The sequence below is a fragment of the Mobula hypostoma genome, chromosome 1 (assembly GCF_963921235.1).
Source record: "Mobula hypostoma chromosome 1, sMobHyp1.1, whole genome shotgun sequence".
Lineage (NCBI taxonomy): Eukaryota > Metazoa > Chordata > Chondrichthyes > Myliobatiformes > Myliobatidae > Mobula > Mobula hypostoma.
The window spans coordinates 205095381-205111146 of NC_086097.1; the positions used below are offsets into that span (position 1 = coordinate 205095381).

General features: G+C 40.5%; 1 protein-coding gene across 6 annotated transcripts in view; it reads left to right on the forward strand.

The window, feature by feature from the left end:
- Window positions 1-15766, forward strand: part of sntg1 (syntrophin, gamma 1) — a 513110-nt gene that overhangs the window by 415836 nt on the left and 81508 nt on the right. The window lies entirely within an intron of this gene.

The following is a 15766-nucleotide window of genomic DNA, read 5'->3' on the forward strand; positions in this document are numbered from 1 at the left end:
TGAAAAACTTCTCAGAAATTGTATTATTAAAAATTACACAACTAGCCGCATTTTATAGTACATGTTTGGTGACAGAGTTTAGATGTACAAACACATGGAATTTAAAGGATGGATCATTGGGTGTCATGTATGTTGGTAGAAGACAATACAATGGTGTGATCAAAGATACACTTATATGACTTGAGGTGATGAGAATTAAGAGGTGAAAGAGATAACTGTGGCAGGGATTGATGAAAGCAATAATGTTTGATAAATGGATAATGAAAAGAAAGAGTGTCTTGAATTTAGATGGATATTAAAATCATTTAGTTCCTTCAGGTTATTATTGCCGGAGGAGTAGTTGTGGGAATAATCTCCTTCTACCTACTAAATGCTCCCAATAGTGTGCATCTTAGATAGCCTCTGGCAACCAAGTCCAGATGCTCCTGGACTTCATGTGTGGCTTAGCTACTAAGCCTGTTTCTACTGACAACAGAAGGGGAAAAAGCAGGTTACTGGCACCTTAAAACATGTCACTTCAGGCAGATTGGGGCTTGTCAGCCATGCTTGGCAGCTCATCTAGGAGAAGGAAGAGTCTGATCTCAAACATTTGCTGTTATACCTACTCATGGAGAAGCCTTTGGAAGTAAACCCCAAGGAAAATTCCAGAGCTGGATTCTCTAAGGCATTCCTACATTGAGTTCAATGTGGACTGGCAACCCTTTCAATGACTCTCTTGCATTGGTGTCTAACTGACATTTGTCTGAATTCATCAACTGTGTGGAGAGGGGGAGCCTGCCATATTGGCAACAGCTTGCTCTCCGTATCATACTGCCCTGGCTTGCGTATCACATAGACAGCTAGGAAGCATCCTCCATGGTCGACCCCAACCAACGGAGGGTCTCAAAAATGATTTATGGTGAGAGGTTGCTCAGCGCAATAGCTGAGGAAGAAATCGAAGGCTACATAAGCTATTTTTAATAGATATTCAAGGCATATTATATTAAATCATTTGCTACAGAGAGTAATTTAGTCTCCATAGCAAAGGAATTAATATTTCAAATAAGAGAAGAGAAGCTCAAAGCTGAAGGAAATGTCAAGAGACTATGCAAGGGAGACCAAGCTGTAATTGAATAGGAAGGTTGTGATGTCATGACAACCCATGTAGAAGAGACGTGGTAGAATGTCCTATAAATGGATATTTATTTTTGGGTGTAGGTATCTTAACCCGTATTGCAAATGCAAAAGGAACAAAGGCAGCTCTTCAAGTAGCAGCAGCCACAGAGTGGACAGAGGTAATGTGTTAGATGGGAAGGAGATTAATAAGTTGAGTCTTCAGTGGACATATTAAATGAAAAGACTGCAATGCAGGCACTCTTTTATACATTGGCTTACAGTTATCTCAGTAGCTGATCTGTTTTCAGAAATTGATCTGAGGAAGGCTAGCGAAGATTTCAGTGCTCCATTTTCATGCAAAGGCACCTGGCTCTGCTGTGTTGCCGTTTACTGCCAGCCTTCAGGAAAAAGGCAGTAAAATCTAATGTTGCAATATTTAAGTCATTACAGCAGTACTGAAGTCCAGAAACTGCTTTGATTATTTTCAATAAAGACAGATGCATCAGTCAGGATTAACTTGCTGGTCACAGAGACCTCAGCTGCAGATTAAACTGTGAGGTTTCTATCCTCTAATTCAAGTCAAAAGAAAACTCAAAGGTTCCTTAAAGTGAATAAACCCCAGAAAGGCATGAGTCATTAATATGCTTCTTACAGTTTGTTGCAGCTGTACTCGACCAGATATTCAGAGAGTATTCCTTCATTCTTCTGACTTGTGTATTTTGCAGCTTGTGTCAGGGCAGGCAGTGACTAGTGAGGTACCACGGTACCCCAGTTGTTTACAATATATATTGATGACTTAGATGAGGGAATTAAATGCAGCATCTCCAAGTTTGCGGACGACACGAAGCTGGGTGGCAGTGTTAGCTGTGAGGAGGATGCTAAGAGGATGCAGGGTGACTTGGATAGGTTGGGTGAGTGGGCAAGTTCATGGCAGATGCAATTTAATGTGGATAAATATGAGGTTATCCACTTTGGTGGCAAAAACAGGAAAACAGATTATTATCTGAATGGTGGCCGATTAGGAAAAGGGGAGGTGCAACGAGACCTGGGTGTCATTATACACCAGTCATTGAAAGTGGGCATGCAGGTACAGCAGGCGGTGAAAAAGGCGAATGGTATGCTGGCATTCATAGCAAGGGGATTTGAGTACAGGAGCAGGAAGGTACTACTGCAGTTGTACAAAGCCTTGGTGAGACCACACCTGGAGTATTGTGTGCAGTTTTGGTCCCCTAATCTGAAGAAGGACATTCTTGCCATAGAGGGAGTACAAAGAAGGTTCACCAGATTGATTCCTGGGATGGCAGGACTTTCATAAGATGAAAGACTGGATCAACTAGGCTTATACTCGTTGGAATTTAGAAGATTGAGGGGGGATCTTATTGAAACGTATAAAATCCTAAAGGGATTGGACAGGCTAGATGCAGGAAGATTGTTCCCAATGTTGGGGAAGTCCAGAATGAGGGGTCACAGTTTGAGGATAAAGGGGAAGCCTTTAAGGATCGAGATGAGGAAAAGCTTCTTCGCACAGAGAGTGGTGAATCTGTGGAAATCTCTGCCACAGGAAATGGTTGAGGCCAGTTCATTGGCTATATTTAAGAGGGAGTTAGATATGGCCCTTGTGGCTAAAGGGATCGGGGGTATGGAAAGAAGGCAGGTACAGGGTTCTGAGTTGGATGATCAGCCATGATCATACTGAATGGCAGTGCAGGCTCAAAGGGCCGAATGGCCTACTCCTGCACCTATTTTCTATGATTCTATGTTTCTACATCACTTCCTATGGAATACCCAATCTGTAATAACACATTGAGAAATACATTGTGCCATGAATTATTATATATGATTCTGTATATTTTTGTTGCTGGTTATGACCCATCATACTTCATGGATCCCTGTTGAAAAGTGCCAGTTCTGATTTAAATCTAATCCATTCATATAATCGGAGTGTTAGATCAGGGGTCCCCAACATTTTTTGCACTGCGGACCGGTTTAATATTGACACTATTCTTGCGGACCGGCCGACCCGGAGGGGGTGGGGGGGCGGTGTAGGGTTGCCAACGGGCAAGAGTAGCAGTCAAATACGTTGTGTTTGCCTCGAGAAAGACTACAATGACCATGAAGCCTTGCGCGGGCACCAGTGTGCATGTGTCACATGCGTATGCGTGTACCTGCCAATTTTTTTCCTGCAAATCGTTTTTGGCGATTCTGTTTGGGGGGGGGTGGTGTTAATCACGACCGGAATATAGGTGATAAGTGGCTAATACACACAATTTTGTTTCTAAATTCTAATGAATTTAATATTAAATACACAGCACATATTTTCCTTGCATGAATACTGTGATAAGTCAATTATCAGGGGAGGACAGAGGAGCTTGAAGTAAGTGTTGAATGTACTTCCAATAGAAGTGACAGAAGCAGGTTCGATATTATCATTTAAAGTTAAATTGGATAGGTATATGGACAGGAAGGGAATGGAGGATTATGGGGTGAGTGCAGGTCGGTGGGACTAGGTGAGAGTAGTGTTTGGCACGGACTAGAAGGGCAGAGATGGCCTGTTTCCGTGCTGTAATTGTTATATGGTTATATAAGTAAGTCAATAGCATCATAATATTTTAAGTAATGGTTGAATATTAAACACACAGCACATATTTTCCCCATATGAACGTATAAAACCATTGCCACACACCAATATTACTGAATCAGTGGGAGCCCTGGGTTTGTTTCCCTGCAACATGATATCTGAATCAAAGCTTATGGGGATAAGGCAGGAACTGGATACTGATAGTGGATGATCAGCCATGATCACAGTGAATGACGGTGCTGGCTCGAACGGCCGAATGGCCTACTCCTGCACCTATTGTCTATTGTCTATAAGACGGTCCGATCGAGGGATGATGGGAGACAGTGATACTCGAAGGGAGTTCCTTATGTCCAGTCTATTCCGCAATTTAGTTTTCGTTGCATTCATTGCAGAGATATGTTGGAAATGGAAGCAACGTTTTCAGTGCTTTCGTGGCTATCTCAGGATATTCAGCTTTGACTTTGATCCAGAATGCTGGCAAAGATGTTATGTCAAACATAATTTTCAGCCCGCTGTCATTTGCAAGCTCGAGGAGTTGATCTTCCTGTACTGACATGGATGACACTAGGGTAATGACCTCACGTGCGTTCAAGCTCAACAGTGGCCCTGACAGGGAATGAGGAAAGGTGCAGCTGACTCATATCGCCAAATCATATCGTTTCCTTGCGGCCCGGTGGTTGGGGACCGCTGTGTAGATAACACAATGATGGTTATCCTTGGTATGATGTTGGGACTTTGTCTCTATTAGTTCTGTGGAGTTGCAATCTTTACTAATTACATCATGGATATATGTACCTGCAACAAAGAGATTTTTTTGTGGACAAGGTAAAATATTTCATGTTGGTTTCATTGCCATCTGCTGCTAATCTGCAGCTATATCCTTCAGCATTTGACAGTTCAATCATTAGCGGTGTTTCCAAGCCATTCTTGGTGATGGACATTGAAGTATTCTGTGTCATTGCTTCTGTTACTGTTTTTCCCAAGTACTGTTCCACATGGACATACAGTTATCTAGTAGCTGATGGAGGACTTTGTTTGATTAGGAAGAGATTCCTTGCCTATGTGCGACAGGATGTCATGAGACTTAATTGCTGATTGTCTAATGTGTGGAGAAATAAACAAACGCCTCATTGATATAGTGAACTGCACTGCTATAAAAATTTTCACACCAAACTGGGAAAGTTCAAATGTTTGATTTAAATTTCTTCTGAAGGGAAATCACAATGTATCCAACTTTTGCACCATCCCTGAGAAGGATTAAAAAAAATACTGCATATCAAACAAATGTTTCAAAAGTTGATTAAGCCCAAATATGTGAATCATTTTGATGAAGAAAACTTTTCAATGAGTTTGTGTTCTTTTCTTTAAATTGGCAGTTCCAGCTCGATTTCCAGAACCAGTGCTTTCACAGAGATGTAAACACAATCTTGTCTGTTGATGCACTTCATGTCATTAAGATGACACTGATAAACAAATGTCATTAATTAGATACCATCAGTGATCATGCTTAGTGTGCATTGGACAATCCTCTGTGAATGATTTTCTTGAATTTGTTAGCCAATTTATATTAAACCAATTAAATAGTATGCAGAGGAATTCCATCAGAACACATTATCACAATTGTTTGTAACATTACACAGCATGACTTCAGCAATTAGTCTTCCATTGAGATATATTAGCATCAAGATAGGTAGCTGTGCAATGATACATTAATGAATCTAATTCCAAGAATGGTCTTTACATTCTGTTAGAGAATCACTTTCCATTTTGACTCTATACACTTCACTTATTCGATACTACCATCATTAATTTGTTAGGTGTACATGTTAAAATGCTATGCCTTTGACTCCTAAATGGGGGGAAATATATGTTATTTATACCTCAGGATTACTTATACACAATTGTATGGATATTTTATTTGTGAAATCATACTTCATTAACCAATGTACTAATATCTGTTGATGTTTCCTTCAATACCTATTACTTAAGAACAATTAGTTTGTTATAAAGAAAATCTCACTGTAAAATGCTGTAGAATGTTAATTCTTATTTTGTCTTAATATCTCCTTAGAGGAATATACAGTACTAATAAGCCAGACAGCATTTTTCATGAGCTTTAGCCGTGGAAAGAAATTGTACAAGTTAACATCAGAATACATAAATTCTTAGGAGATCATTGATGACATGAAGCCCAAGGATATTAGAACCAAAGCTATTTCATGCATTGCATTATGGTAACAAATGTTTCTCAGAAATAAGAACATAAAATTTTCCAAAACAAATAGTTTATTCAAGGTAACTTACTATAAGCTTCTCTGTGATGTTCATTCACAATGGAAATATTAGTTCTGAACTTTTACTTTCTTGCTCAATGAATAACCAATGTTATTTCAAGGGCACGTTCTCTAAAGGGTGATTTTTGGGCTCTTATCAGATTAAATTTACTTCAAGTCATACTGTTAGAGGAACCACATGGAGGATGAACTTTTGCTCATTACTACTTTTTAACGTCAAACTTGATAGAGTTTGAACAGTGTCCAGGTATGGGTCTTAATAATAAAGTCAAATCAGAGAAAAAATACATTGTTTCAAATCCCAGTACGACTTCAGTCACTTCATGGTGCCTGATCCAGCACTTAAACCCTATATTATTTAAGCTGGGAGATGTTCATTTCTAAAAACATTACAGACTATCTTTAGTTGTTCTCACATAAAATTCTCCAAGGTTTGGTGACGCAATTTTAGAAAGAATTCATCAAGTCTGAAGTATACGAGCAGGTTTTCAAACTAGTTCCTTTGTGTCTCCATCTCTACTCCACATGAATCCCTATACATTCCTTCTTTTACCTATGCATACCTACCTTCCTGATAAATTCAGTGCTGCTATTCTTGGCAATGCCACCTCGTCGGATCAATTTCCCATTCTTCAAAAAGATTATCCTGCATTTCCTTTTGCAATATTTGGAAAATATATCTCTTATTACTGTGCAGATCACTATTAATCACATCCACAAGAGAAACATCTCCTCCATCAAAGTCCTCATCCTAATGACGTTTATCTAGTAGTGAATGCAGATGCTGGGATATGGAGCAATATATCAATCTGTTGGATGTTCTCAACAGGCTGAATGGCATTGGTGGAGAGAAAAGAATTTTCAACATTTTGTGTCATATCCCTGGAACAGGACTCAGAATCTTTATTCTTCCAATAAAAATGAGTCAAGGATTGTGCCCCAAACAAGAGAGAATCTGCAGATGCTGCAAGTCGTAATACATTCAAAAAGTTGGAGGAACTCAGTAGACCAGGCAGCAGTTATCAAAAAGAGGCTATCAGTCCTGATGAAGGGTCTCAGCCCGAAACTTCAACGGTTTACTCTTTTCCATCAATGTTGCCTGGTCTGCATTGTCGACTAATACTCTTTTCCATAGATGCTCCCTAGCCTGCTGAGTCTGCTCTGCTATTTCATCATGGCTGATCCAATTTTCCTCTCAGCCCCAGTCTTCTGCCTTCTCCCCACAGCCCTTCAAGAATCCAGTCAAGAATCTATCAACATTCACTTTAGATGTACATAAAAGCTTGTCCTCCACAGCTGCCTGTGACAAAGAATTCCACAGATTCACTACTCTGTGGCTAAAGATGTTCTTCCTCATCTCCATTCTAAAAGGATGCCCCTCTATTCTGTGCCTGTATCCTCTGGACTTAGACTCTCCCACCACAGGAAGTATCCTCTCCACATCCACCCTATCAAGGCCTTTGACCATTCGAGTGAATACAAGCTGAGAACCATCAAACACCTTTCATATGACAAGCCATCCAATTCTGGAATAATTTCCATGAACCTCCTTTGAACCCCCTCCAGTTTCAGCACATACTACAAGTGAGGCCTCACCAGTGCTTTATAAAGTTACAAAATTACATTCTTGCTTTTATATTCTAGTCCTCTTTAAATGAATGCTAACATTGCATTTGCCTTCCTCACCACAAACTCAATCTGCAAATTAACCTTTAGGGAATCTTGCACAAGGACTCCCAAGTCCCTTTGCAGCTCAGTCTTTTGTATTTTCTCTTCATTTAGAAAACAGTCAACCCTTTCATTTCTTCTACCAAAATGTATGACCATACACTTCCTGACACTGTATTCCATCTGCCATTTTCCACTGCTTTATCCATGCTACAACCCTTCCTGTAATACCATGGGCTCATAGCTGCTTGAGCAGCCTCATGTGTGGTACTTTGTCAAAGGCCTTCTGAAAATCCAAGTACACAACATTAACCGATTCTCCTTTGTCTATCCTGCTTGTTATCTCTTCAAAGAATTTCAACAGATTTGTCAGACAAGATTTTCCTTTGAGGAAACCATGCTGACTATGTCCTATTTTATCACGTGCCTCCAAGTACCCTGAGACCTCATCCTGAATAATCGATTCCAACATCTTCTCAAACATTAAAGTCAGACTAACTGGCCTATTGTTTTCTTTTTTCTGCCTCTTTCCCTTCTTGAAGAGTAGAGTGATATTTGTAATTTTCCAGTCTCTTTGCTCCTGTGAAAGCTTTCTTTGCAGGAATTCATTTGTGCTTTTCATAATGTATAACCACAAAAGTACTTCTGAAATACAATACTATGCAAAAGCCTTAGGCACATATATATAGAGCCAGGGCACCTACTTCTGTACAGTACTGTATTTGTCAATGTGGAGTGAAGAATTAGTTTGTAAATCGAGCAGCAGTAAAAGATGCTGGGAATGGTGAGAATGGAGTGCTGTGGGAGGGGTGTGGGAAAGGTAACTGAGAACGAATGCCAGAAGTGGGGGAGGGGTTGTAATGAGTGCAGACGCACTTAGCTCTAGGACACCAGGCAAGGCTATTTGATTCCATACAATTCGTTAATTGGTCATTACAGAAAGCCTCTGCTTCTGCTCGCTTTCAGAAGGCCGATGACAAAGTGAGGCTGCTTAACCAGCTATGAGCTCATGGTATTCCAGGAGAGATTCTAGCATGGATAAAGCGGTGGCTGTGTGGCAGGAAGCGAATAATGGGAATTAAGGGAACCTTTCTGGCTGGCTGATGGTGACTAGTGGAGTTCCATAGGGCTCTGTGTTGGGACCAAGTCTTTTTATGTTGTATGTCAATGATTCGAAAATTTCTGCTTTCTTCCTTGTTTCCCAGCCTTGATTTCCCTCTCCCTCTCCCTCTCGTCTTCCAACTTTCAGTGCACAATAGAGACCCATATCAGAATCAGGTTTATCATCACTCATATATGTCATGGAATTGTTGTTTTTTTTGCAGCAGCTGTTCAGTGCAATGCATAAAATAACTACAGTACTGTGCAGAAGTCTTAGACACCATAGGTATATATGTGCCCAAGACCATTGCACTGTACAGTAGTTCATTTTCAGTTAAGTATTTTAAGTACATATTTATAAATCCATACCTTCATTCCTTCAAACCAAGATTTTGATGCAAGTTTAACAGAACCTCCCTTTCTAATTTTATCCTGCCAGAAATGAACCCTTGTTTTTACTTTGTTTTACTAACCTGTTTTTATGCAATAAAGACTAATGGAATTATAGCCCAGGTTTGTCTGGCCCTCTACCACGTTCAGATTTAGTTCTAATTAACATCTTTCTTCATTCTTCCTACCAGAATTACAGAACAAACAAGTGTCTCCATTGAAATTTACTTTCAATTATACATCTAGGTTGCAAATTGATTAACAGCTTATATTTTTTCTCAGTATATGTCAGTCTGATCCACTAGTCCGAGTCATTATGTATATTTTAATTATACTGACGGTACTGATCTTTGCAAGATAAACTTTCTCACCTTGTTCCAAATGGAAAATTTTACTAGCTACAGTGCAGGAAGCAAAACATCTTTTACATTTTCTGCTCTGTAGCTATCTTTCTGCTGTCTGTTGCTTCGCCCACAGGCTCTGACACAGGTCACAAGTGCCTTGCAAAAGAAATTAATGAAGAGCTTTAGAATATCCAATTGCATTATGTATTTTACTAATGTGTCTACTTTTTGGTTGCCTCTTTAAAGAACTCAGTAAGATTTAAAAAGCATGACCTTCTCTTTCAATGACTAATCTTTATCATATTTTTAATACCAAGATTACTTCTCCTACACTTTTGTGTAAATAGAATTCAGGTTCAACATTAAACTAACTGGCTATGGTTCACTAGACATTATTAACTAAGCTTTCCATTGCTTTCAGTTTTATCACTTTAAGTTTTTTAAAACAATTTTGGGAACGTGGGCATCATTACCAGACTAAGACTTACTGATTGTTTTATTTGTCATAGAACATAGAACTCTCCAGCACAGTATAGGCCTTTCGGTCCACGATGCCATGCCAGCCTTTTAACCCATTTTGAGATCAATCTAACCTGGCCCTTCTCACAGCCTTCCATTTTCTGTCATTCATGTGCTTATCTAAGAGTTTCTTAAATGTCCTTAAGGATGTTCCATGTACCTACCACTCTTTCTGTAAAAAACCCTTAGCTATGACATTCCCCCATACTTTCCTCCATTACCTTAAAATTATGCCACTTTGTATTATCCATTTCTACCCTGGGAAAATATCTCTGCTATCCACTCAGTCTATGTCATTTTACTAAACTCTCAATGAGATTTAGAGATGTATAAGATGATAAAAAGCGTAGATCGAGGAGATAGCCAAATACTTTAGTACACTGACATTCTGAATTGCTCATTCTTGTGGTGAATGTACTCGAATTGAGTCATAGAATATTACAGCCTATAAACAGTCTTTTCAGCAGACTACAACTACACTAACCATCATGCCCATCTATACTAATCCCACTTGCCTGCATTAATTCTATATCCCTTGTGTCTAGGCTCTACGCATTCAAGTACCTATTCATTTTCATCTTAAATCTACTATTCCTGCATTCATCACCTCCTCTGAAGCACATTCCTGATATGTGTACCTATTGAATCTATATTAACTACCATTTGTTTGAAAAAATTTAGATTAGATTAGATTATGAGGACACGCAGTCGTCTTTTATTGTCATTTAGTAATGCATGCATTAAGAAATGACACAATGTTCCTCCAGAATGATATCATAGAAACATAAGACAAACCAAGACTAAAAAACTGACAAAGCTACTTAATTATAACATATAGTTACAACTGTGCAAAGCAATATTGTAATTTGATAAGAACAGTCCATGGGCACGGTAAAAAAAAGTCTCAAAGTCTCTTGAAAGCCCCATCATCTCATGCAGACAGTAGAAGGGTGAAACTCTCCCTGCCATGAGCTTCCAGCACCGCAAACGTGCCGATGCAACACCCTGGAAGCACCCAACCACAGCCGACTCCATCTGAAAACTTTGAGCCTCCGACCAGCCCTCCGACACCGAGCACCATCTCTGCTGAGCGCTTCGACCCCAGCCCCGGCAACAGGCAATAGGCAAAGCTGAGGATTTGGGGCCTTCCCCTCCAGAGATTCTCGATCGCACAGTAGCAGTGGCAGCGAAGCAGACATTTCAGAAGTTTCTCCAGATGTTCCTCTGTGCTTCTCACGGCTGTCTCCATCAAAACAGGATTGTGCACGGCCCCTATTTAACAAATACGATATCATTTCAGAGCGACCGTGCGCACTGCGTCTTCTCCTCCCCTAATTTTCCCCTCAGATCCCCTTTAATCTTCCTTCCTCTCACTTTAAGATATACCCACTTGTTTTAGACACCCTTTACCATGGGAAAAAGGCTTTGGCTATCTACACAATTCATGCCTCTCATAATCTTAGATAGATTTATCACATCACTTAGCTTCCTTCCTCCAGTCAAAATGGACACAGCCTACTTAATCTCCCCTTTTAATTCAAGCCCTCTAACTCAGGCCAAGTCCTCATTAACCTTTATTATATGCTCTTGAGCATCATCATATCTTTCTTGTAGTATGATGACCAGAAATTTGCTGTACTGAACTAATGTTTTAAGACAGAAGCAGAATTAGGCCATTCAGCCCATTGAGACTTCTCTGCCATTCCATCATGGCTGATTTATTATCCCTCTGTTTCCCATTCTCCTACCGACATCCATAACCTTTGACATTCTAGTAAATCAAAAACCTATCAATCTCCACCTTAATGACTTGGCCTCCAAAGCCATCTGTGGCGATAATTTCCACAGATTCACTACTCTCTGGTTAAAGAAATTCCTCCTCATCTCTGTTCTAAGCTGATGTCACCCAATTCTGAAACTGTGCTCTCTGGTCCTAGACTCACCCACTACAGAAAACATCCATTCCATGTAGGCCTTTTAATATTTAATAGGTTTCAATGAGATCCCACCCCACCCCCACTCATCCTTCTAAACTCCAGCAAGTACAGGCAAGTAGTTTCTCATGAAACTACAGCCATTGCTGTTCTGCTGTCATGCCTGCTAATGTCTGCATCCAATCAACTTAAGACTCGCTCCTCTCTCATGCCTCTGTAATTCCCGTTACCCCACTATAATACTGATATATTTGACTTTTGCTTCTCCCTCTCAAACTTCAGGGTGAATTCTATCATATTATGATCACTGCCTCTTAAGGCAAGTCAAGTCATCGTCAAATGAGACGATGTTTCTCTGAACCAGAGTGTAAAACACAGTGGTACGTATAACACACACTAACTTAGAATAAAGATTAAAATCTACGGATGAATTATGCAATAAATAAACAAAGTGCATAAATTAAATATTGTCAGGTACAGAACAGATTAACCAGTGATACTTTGAATGCAATGTGGCAGGGAGTTAAGAAGCCTAATGTCCTGAGGGAAGAAATTGTTTTCCATCCTGACCAACCTTGTTTTTGTGCATTGGAATCTCCTGCCTGATGGTAGAAAGTCAAAGAGGATGCTGGATGGATGGGTGGGATCCTTGATAATACTAAGGGACCTGCGTATGCAGCGCTCCTGGTAAATGTCCCTGATGGATGGTAAGGAGACCCCTATGATCCTCTCAGTCATTCTAACAGTCCTTTGTAGGGATTTCCAGTCCAGTGCTCAGCGTACAAACACCTTACAGAGGATGCTAGAATTGCACTCTGAACTCTAATGTCCCGAGATAATAACTCTGCTCTAACCGCTACTCTACCGTGGCATAACATCCAATACAGAATTGCCTTTCCCCTAGTGGACTTAACCACAAGCTGCTCTAAAAAGCCATTTCATTGGAATTCTACAAGTTCCTTCTATTGGGATCCAGAAACAACCTTATTTTCCCATCTACCTCCATATTGAAATCCCTCATGACTATCGTAACATTGCTTTTTTTGAATGCTTCTTCCTTTGTAATTTGTACCCCATGTACTGGCTACTGTTTGGAGACCTGTATATAACTCCCATCAAGGTCTTTTTTATCTTTGCAGTTAAACACTACCCACAATGATTCTACATCTTCCAATCTTTCTTAGGATTTGATTCCTTTTTTTTTAATTAAGAGAGCTACCCCATCCCCTCTGCCTTCCTGCTTGTCCTTTCAATACAATGTATATCATTGGATGTTCAGCTCCCAACTATGACTCAGTGATGCCCACAACATCATACCTGCCAATCTCTAATTGAGATACAAGATCATCTACCTTATTCTGTTTATTATATGCACTCAAATATAATGCATCAAGTCATGTATTCAGTAGCATTTTCGATTTTGCTCCCATGTTACAGTTAAGTTCATCCCACTAACTATCTTCCTGCCCTTCCTGACAACCTCACTGCACACTGCATCTAGTTGTATACCAACTACCCAATCTTCATTCCCTAATACTCCCATTCCCATTCCCTTGCCAATTAGTTTAATCCACCCCAACAGCTTGAGCAAACCTGTCTACAAGGATATTGGTCCCCGTTTGGGTTCAGGTGTAACCTGTCCTTTTCATACAGGTAATACCTTCTCCAGAAGAGATCCCAATGATCAAGAAATCTGAAACCCTGCCCCCTGCACCAATTCCTCAGCCATGCATTCATCTTCCAAATCATCCTATCCTTAGCCTCACTGGAGCATGATAGAGGCAACAGTCTAGGGATTACTACCCTGGAGATTCTGCTTTTCAACTTTCTACCTAATTCCCTATATTCTTTTTGCAAGACCTCCTCCCCTTTCTTATAATAGGTACCATGACTTCCAGCTGTCCACGTTTCCTCTTTAGAATGCTGTGTACTCAATCTGAGACATTCCTGAAACTAGCACCTGGGTGTCTGTATCACTTCCATCAAACCTCCTGTCCGTTTCCCCAACTATGAAATCTCCTATCACTACTGCACCCATCCTCTCCCCCCACCCCCCACCGAGGCTCCTAGCCAGAGACCTGACTTCTGTGGCTTTCCTCTGCTGGGTCATCCCACCCAACAGTATCCAAAGTGTTATACCTGTTGTTGAGGGGGATGGCCACAGTGGTACTCTGCACTGGCTGCCTATCTCCTTTCCCTCTATTAATGGCCACCCTGTTATCTGTGGACTGCACCTTGGGTGTAAATATCTCCAGTATGCACTGTTGATCAGCCCCTCAGCCTGATGAATGATCCGGAATTCATCCAGCTCCAGCTCCGATTCTCCAAAGTTTCCGAAGAGCACTGGTGGTGCTCAGCTGCTCCCAGGTCAGTAAGTCCACGACATGAGCATAGTTTCTCTAAATTCTGAGGTGAGCTGAGTGACAGATGCCAGTCCATCTGCTTCTCTACACCACTACAGGACTACTTGTTGTCCTGTAGCAGAACCCAGACATGTTGAGAATCCCCTGTGAACCTATCTCTCTGATCCAATGCCAGTCAGATCTGGCATAGAATTGGAGAGTCCAATAATTTGAATTGGGATTCTGAACTCAAGAACGGAGGGAAAAGATTTAAGTTTATTTTTAGTTTTAGTTTGATATCTTTATTGGTTATGTTTGATCTCCAAATTTAGAGCCAGGTTATGGCGCCTGGTGCGATTGTGTGAACGTTGGCCAGGTGTCCTGGCAGGGATTGGAGAGGGCAGAATGATATTACTCCCTACAGTTTAATTAAGTAAATGTAATTCCCTTGGAACTGTGATGTTATTTGAACTCATGCCTTTGGATCATCACTCCAAGCCTTTGATTTACTGGTCTGATCACATAACCAATACATTACTGTGGCCAATATCTGTGTTGTGGGAATAACCTTGGCTCTCAGACAGATGTCATACACTATTCAGAAGAGTCATAGAGACAAACAGCACGGAGATTGTTGACAACATCTCATTGGAAGGTGGGATAAAGGAGCTCTGGTTAAAAAATAAAAAGAGGGCAGAGATTTAGGGTGAGCAGAAGGAATCTTAGGGAGAATTGAGGGAAAACTTGTTTTTGGAAAGGGAATGATTGATAATATCTGGGAACACATTCCAGAGGTGGTGGTGGAGTCAGACATCATCATAACATTTAAGAGACAGTTAGAATGGCACTTAAATTGGTTGAGGACAAGAGGATATAGGCCAAGTGTAAGCAAAAGAGATTAGTGTATGTGGACAAAAATGTAAGCGTAGATGAGGAGGGCTGAGGAACTCAGTTCTGTGCTGCACTTCTCTATGACTCTGTCTCCCCAATTCTGCTTTAGTTAACAAAAGGATATGTTTTGGAGGAGGGCAGCTAAGGGAGAGCAAAAACATCGGTGGAAAGAGAACCAGACATAATGTTTCAAGTTGAAGGTCATTCATTAGTCCTGAGGTTTTACTGTTTTTATTTCAGATGTCCAACATCTGGAATATTTCTTATTTTTAATCGTACAAATCGTTCAGGTAGGAATCTTTCATCTCTCACAAAGATTCCAGGAATGAAGCGGTTAACATGTGAGGAGCGTTTGAAAGCTTTAGGCCTGTACTCACTGGAATTTGGAAGATTGTGGGAGGATCTCATTAAAATCTACTGAATGTTGAAAGGATTAGATAGGATGGATGTGGAGAGGATGTTTCCTATGGTAGGGGTAGCCAGACTAGAGGGCAAAATTGAGGGTGACCTTTTAGAACAGAGGTAAGAAGGAATTTTTTTTGGTCAGAAAGTAGTGAATCTGTGGAATGCTGTGCCACAGACTGCGGTGCAGGCTAAGTCCATGGGTATA